This window comes from Pezoporus occidentalis, unplaced genomic scaffold, assembly GCF_034315485.1.
Source record: "Pezoporus occidentalis ecotype Australia unplaced genomic scaffold, CSIRO_AGI_Poc_V1 ctg327, whole genome shotgun sequence".
In the NCBI taxonomy this organism is placed as follows: Eukaryota; Metazoa; Chordata; class Aves; order Psittaciformes; family Psittacidae; genus Pezoporus; species Pezoporus occidentalis.
The window spans coordinates 532963-540114 of record NW_026915235.1 but is presented as its reverse complement, the minus strand read 5'-3'; positions in this window follow the sequence as shown (position 1 = coordinate 540114).

The following is a 7152-nucleotide window of genomic DNA, read 5'->3' as shown; positions in this document are numbered from 1 at the left end:
CCCCCTTGCGTTGCTCCGCTGGGACAGAGAGAGCTGCAGTCCTGTCCCTGCCGTCGAGAAATCATGATGGGTTGCTGGGGCCAGGGGCCACTCTGGAGCTGCGTGCTGTGGGGTTTCTGGGTGCTGCCAGGTAAGTGCCGGGGTGCCCACACTGCTGCGGGGCAGACGAGGTGGCCGATACCATCTGGGTGATTGGTGATGTGCTGCGACCAGCTCTTCGGCTCCTCGAATGCTGTGAGCCCATGCCCGGCTGGGGTTCAGCCCACCTCTGCCAGCTGCTGACAGTCTCAGCATGGTTCCCTGACCGTTAGTACGGTAACAGAGGGTCGGTTGTGGGTCAAATGGGGTCTCTTACTTGTGGGAACATACCTGTCTTGCTCTTGATGTTGGTCCGGCTGTGGGTGCTGCGATGGGGACCAGCCCCAGGGGGTGGGAGCACCTTCCTCCTGCAGCAGGGAGGAGGGATGGGGATGATGGGGACCCCAGGCTGTTTTTTTTCCTCATCCTGCCGTTACCAACCTGCTCCGCCTCCAGCTCAAGCCGAGGGGACGGGGCAGCAGCCCCTTGCCCCGGTAGAGCCGGGCAGCACCTCCCTCTTGGCCGACAGCGCTAGTGCCGAGCTGCCTCCAGACCTGGGCATGTGCCCGGCGTTCCCCAGCTCCGCAGCTGCCCGGCCGGAGCACCCCTCTCCCGCGGGCAGGAGAACCACCACCACCAACTCCGTGCGCGCAGGTAAGGCCGGCGGGCAGCTGGCTGCGGGCGGGCTCCTGCCTGCTGGGGCCGCGGTGGGGTTGATCCAGCTGGCGCTGCCTTGTCTCGCCCCACAGGCAGCCTGGTGCCGGAGGTGGTGGCGGGAGGGTGGGTCCCAGGCAGAACCAGCGGTGAGCAGCAGGGGTCTCCCACTGAGGCAGCTCTCCCCAGGGATCCGTCAACACAAGGCAGACCCCAGGCAGGGGCTGGGGTCTCCTCTCCAGGTGCGGCCAGCCACCCCACCAGCGTCCCTCCAACTCCCACCACTCGGCATGCACAGCTTCCGTCCCTCGTGCAGACAGGGCATGCAGTGGATCTTGCCACAGGTGGTGGCATTGCTGGGCCAGCTACAGTCACATCGTCCCCAGCTCCACGTATCCCCACTGTAATGGGGATGAGCAAGCCATTATCAAAGAGCAGTGCTGCTCCCACGCAAACTGTGGAAGGGCCAGGAGTGGCTCTGGACAGCATCCCTGGAGAGTCACTCCTGGGAACAACTGTTCCCATGCAAAAAGGCACTGTGGCCAAGCCACCCGCTGATGCTGCTGGTGCACTGAAAGGTTCTCCCCCAGCTCCAAGTGGAGGTCTGTCACCACCAGTGGCACACGTCCCAGCTGCTCAACCAGTGCCAGGGACTAAAGCATCTTCTTCAGTAACTGGCAAATTGACTGATGCCCATGAGTTGGTTCAGCTGGGCAATGGTATCACTGCAGAGGGGATGCCAGGGACAGCATCGTTCCACCAGGATAAGCACAGCATGTGGATGTTAGTCCACAGCACCAGTGAGAGCTCTGCTGAGCCGCATGCAACCTCCATTCTCCCATCCCAGGAGGACGTGCTAGGGCCGGACAAGGCCACCTCACCTCTGGCCACAACAACCAGCATCTTTCAGGACACAGGCAACACCATGAAGTTGGCGGCAGCCCCAGCCAGCCCTGCTACTGGCCTCCACGGTGCCCCAACCCATGCAGCCACAGAGGGAGCTAGAATGGCAGCCCCACCATCTGCAGACAACCCAAGCACATCCTCAGCAAAGGTCAACTTTTCTTCTGCCACAACTGGCACCAGCGAGGCTACAGAGCCAGGGACACGTTCCTTATCCAGTGCTGGCCACAGTGCCCTGCAGGACTCCCCTTTGCCCTCCACTCAGCCACCTCCAGGCCTTTTGCCTCTGCTCCCTCATGGTGCTGTACCAGGCACAGGAGAGGTACTCTCTTCTAGCCACAGTGGAGCCCTTGGCACTGCTGGAGCCAATGCTGTCACCCACCCTGAGGCCACCACAGTAGCTCCAGGCACACCAGCTATGGTGATGGACATCACTACTGCAGAGCAAGTCCCCACTCCATTGTTTGCAGCTCTGGGAAGCACTGGCACTGAGCTGGCATCCATCAGGAACAAAGCCAGAGCCACAAGAGGTACTTCTCCCCTGGAGACCAAGGCCACCCTGGTGGGGCTCAGCATGAAGCTGTCCCCTCATGAAGCTTCAGATAGCCCTGGTGGTCCCTCTCCAGGGCCCTTTCTGCACTCCACAGGGTCTCTGTTGCCCCACGTGCTCTCAGCAGGCCCTGAGGCCACCACAGCAGAGGTGGCTGCAGGTGGATCCCTTCCAGCTGGACCCAGCATGGCCATGACCTTGTCCCTCACAGATGCTGGTGGAGCAGAAGGGCCAGCTTCTGGCCATGCGATTATCAGTGCGGAATCATCACCAGAGACACCTGCCAAAAGGACTGAGGCTCCTGAAATCAGCCCCACCATGGATCTGCATGTTCTGCCTCCCAGGGGTGGTCACTCTTCTCCACCAGCCATGGCTAACCCAAGCCCAGCACCGGCCACAGCCAGTCCTCTCCGCAGTGCCACCACCAGCAAGACACCCCAGCCACCCCCCAAAAATGCAGCCGTGGAGGGAGGCAGGGACAAGTCCCAGCTGAAAGAAGATGGCAGCACCATGCAGGCAGTTCTAGACTCAACCCCGGCTGAAAATACAAGGGTGGGTGCTGTGGTAGGCACCCCTCTCAGTGGCAGCACCACCCTAGAGACTGCCCTGCTGGAATCACCCTCTGCCACAGCCCATGCTGCTGCTTGGGACCACAGCTATCATACTGCTGGGCCCACCATGGGCCTGGACATGGGCATGGACTTGGACATGGACACAGCTTCTGCCATCACAAGGAACAGGGCTATGGGGCTGCCTCTGTGGTTGCCCACTCTGATGGCTGGGGTGGCTGAGCCAGGCACTGGTGATGCCACCTTGTTGGCACATTTTGGCCCAGGCAGCAAAAGCCCTACAGCAGTGGCCATCATGGGCACAGTGTCACTTACAGCTCCAGAGCTGGTTCCTGGTCTCACTCACAGTCCTGCTGCGCCAGAGGTCAGTGTGTCATCTCCTGTCCCCAGGAGCACCCATCCAGTTGTGGTAGCACCCTCCGTCACACCCAGCATCACCATCACTCATCCAGCATCAGGAGCAGGTGATGCTAGGCTGGAAAGGATCACGACAACACTCCCTTTGGCTGTCCCCAGCGGTACCTCCACTGTCACCCCAAGGCCATTCCATGAGGCCACCAACAGTAGACAAGACCCAGCCTTGAAAGCTCACAGTCCAGTCACTGAGGATGAGCCCATAGCTGCGGGCTCCTCACTGGCTGTTGGCCTCACACACGTGTGGGAGACTGCAGCTGCATCCCGGACAGGTGCTGGGGTTACCACTGCTCAGGCGGACACCACCCCTTCGGAGAGCGGTGCCAAGGGTGCAGCACCCTCAGCCAGCACCGACAGCACCTATGGGCCTGTTTCCAATAGTGGTGGCACAAGCCCAGCCACAACACCAGCTGCCAGCATGTTCTCTAGCAACAGCATCCTACACAGCACCTCAGCCAGATGGGAGAACTCCGTGATGACTGGGACCACTGCAACCGTGGTATCTGCCACAGCAAAGGCCACCACCACCAGCAGAGCATTGTCCCTCGCTGTAATGCATATGAAGGGAGGTGGAGGTGGGCAACCTGTCCTACACCCAGCAGCACGCAGTCCCGTGGTGGACATAGTTGAAAGGACCTGGGGAGTGCTCAGTACCAGCCCTGCCATCATGGTGCCTGGTTCATTCCACTCAAGCCCGCACATACCAGCAGGGGAGCCAGCAACAGTACCGTCATCTCTGCTTGGATTTCATGCAAGTGGGGAGGCAAGAGCCAGAGAGATTCTCTCAGAGCCGGAAACAGGCAGCACTTTGCCCGGAGCTGTCAGCAACCATACCATGAGACAGGCAGCGAGCACATTAACTCCTGCTGTCTGGACATCAACTTCGGTATCTGCCTGGGGGAAGAAAACAACCGTGACTTCAGAAAGACAGAGAGCCATCACTGCAAAGAGCAAAACAGACATCAATGCGGGGAGCATGACATCCACCACTGCAGACAGACCCACAGACATCACTGCAGACACAACCACAGCCATGACTACAGACAGCACCACAGCCATGAGTATAGACAGAACCACAGTCATCACTGCAAACAGACCCACAGCCATCACTGCAGACACAACCACAGCCATCACTGCAGAAGCAACCACAGCCATTACTGCAGACACAACCACAGCCACCACTGCAGACACAACCACAGCCATCACTGCAGGCACAACCACAGCCATCACTGCAGACACAACCACAGCCACCACTGCAGACACAACCACAGCCATCACTGCAGACACAACCACAGCCACCAGTGCAGACGCAACCACAGCCATCACTGCAGACACAACCACAGCCACCAGTGCAGACACAACCACAGCCACCACTGCAGACACAACCACAGCCATCACTGCAGACAGCCACAGCCATCACTGCAGACACGATCACAGCCACCACTGCAGAAACAAGCACAGCCATCACTGCAGACACAACCACAGCCACCAGTGCAGACACAACCACAGCCATCACTGCAGACACAACCACAGCCCTCACTGCAGACACAACCACAGCCATCACTGCAGACACAAATACAGCCATCACTGCAGACACAACCACAGCCATCACTGCAGACACAGCCACAGCCACCACTGCAGACGCAACCACAGCCATCACTGCAGACACAACCACAGCCACCACTGCAGACACAACCACAGCCATCACTGCAGACACAACCACAGGCACCACTGCAGAAACAAGCACAGCCATCACTGAAGAAACAACCACAGCAATCACTGCAGACACAACCACAGCCACCAGTGCAGACACAACCACAGCCATCACTGCAGACACAACCACAGCCATCACTGCAGACACAACCACAGCCACCACTGCAGACACAACCACAGCCATCACTGCAGACACAACCACAGCCATCACTGCAGACACAACCACAGGCACCACTGCAGAAACAAGCACAGCCATCACTGCAGACACAACCACAGGCAGCACTGCAGAAACAAGCACAGCCATCACTGCAGTCACAACCACAGGCACCACTGCAGACACAACCACAGCATTGACTGCAGACACAGCCACATCGAACACTGCAGACAGACTCACAGCGATCACTGCAGAAGCAACCACAGCCATCACTGCAGACACAACCACAGCCACCAGTGCAGACACAACCACAGCCACCAGTGCAGACACAACCACAGCCATCACTGCAGACACAACCACAGCCACCACTGCAGACTCAGCCACAGCGAATACTGCAGACAGACTCACAGCCATCACTGCATACGCAACCACAGCCACCACTGCAGATGCATTCACAGCCACCACTGCAGACACAACCACAGCCACCACTGCAGACACAACCACAGCCATCACTGCAGAAACAACGACAGCCATCACTGCAGGCACAACCACAGCCATCACTGCAGACACGATCGCAGCCACCACTGCAGACACAAGCACAGCCATGATGGCAGACACAACAACAGCCACCACTGCAGACAGTCCCACAGCCATCACTGCAGACACAACCACAGCCACCATTGCAGACACAAACATAGCCATCACTGAAGACAGACTCACAGCCATCACTGCATATGCAACCACAGCCATCACTGCAGAAAAAACCACAGCCACCACTGCAGAAACAACCACAGCCATCACTGAAGACAGACCCACAGCCACCAGTGCAGACACAAGCACAGCCATCACTGCAGAAACAACCACAGCCATCACTGAAGACAGACTCATAGCCATCACTGCATACGGAACCACAGCCATCACTGCAGACACAACCACAGCCATGACTACAGACACAACTACAGCCATCACTGCAGACACAACCGCAGCCATCACTGCAGACACAACCACAGCCATCACTGCAGACACAACCACAGCCATCACTGCAGACACAACCACAGCCATCACTGCAGACACAACCACAGCCATCACTGCAGACACAACCACAGCCACCACTGCAGACACAGCCTCAGCGAACACTGCAGACAGACTCACAGCGATCACTGCATACGCAACCACAGCCATCACTGCAGAAACAACCACAGCCATCACTGCAGACACAACCACAGCCACCACTGCAGACACAACCACAGCCATCACTGCAGACACAACCACAGCCCTCACTGCAGGCACAAGCACAGCCATCACTGCAGGCACAACCACAGCCATCACTGCAGACACGATCACAGCCACCACTGCAGAAACAAGCACAACCATCACTGCAGACAGACCCACAGCCACCAGTGCAGACACAACCACAGCCATGACTGCAGACACAAATACAGCCATCACTGAAGAAACAACCACAGCCACCACTGCAGACACAACCACAGCCACCACTGCAGACACAACCACAGCCATGACTGCAGAGAGACCCACAGCCATGACTACAGACACAACCACAGTCTTCACTGAAGACAGACCTGCAGCCACTACTGCAGACACAACCATCACTGCCGACAGACTCACAGCCATCACTGCAGACACAACCACAGCCATCACTACAGACACAACCACAGCCATGATGTCAGACACAAATACAGCCACCACTGCAGAAACAACCACAGCCACCAGTGCAGACACAACCACAGCCATAACTGCAGAGCGACCCACAGCCATGACTACAGACACAACCACTGTCTTCACTGAAGACAGACCTGCAGCCACTACTGCAGACACAACCGTCACTGCCGACAGACTCACAGCCATCACTGCAGATACAACCACAGCCATCACTGCAGACACAACCACAGCCATCACTGCAGAAACAACCACAGCCACCACTGCAGACACAACCACAGCCACCACTGCAGACATAACCACAGCCATCACTGCAGACACAACCACAGCCAGCACTGCAGAAACAACCACAGCCAGCACTGCAGACACAACCACAGCCATCACTGCAGACACAACCACAGCCACCACTGCAGACACAACCACAGCCACCACTGCAGACA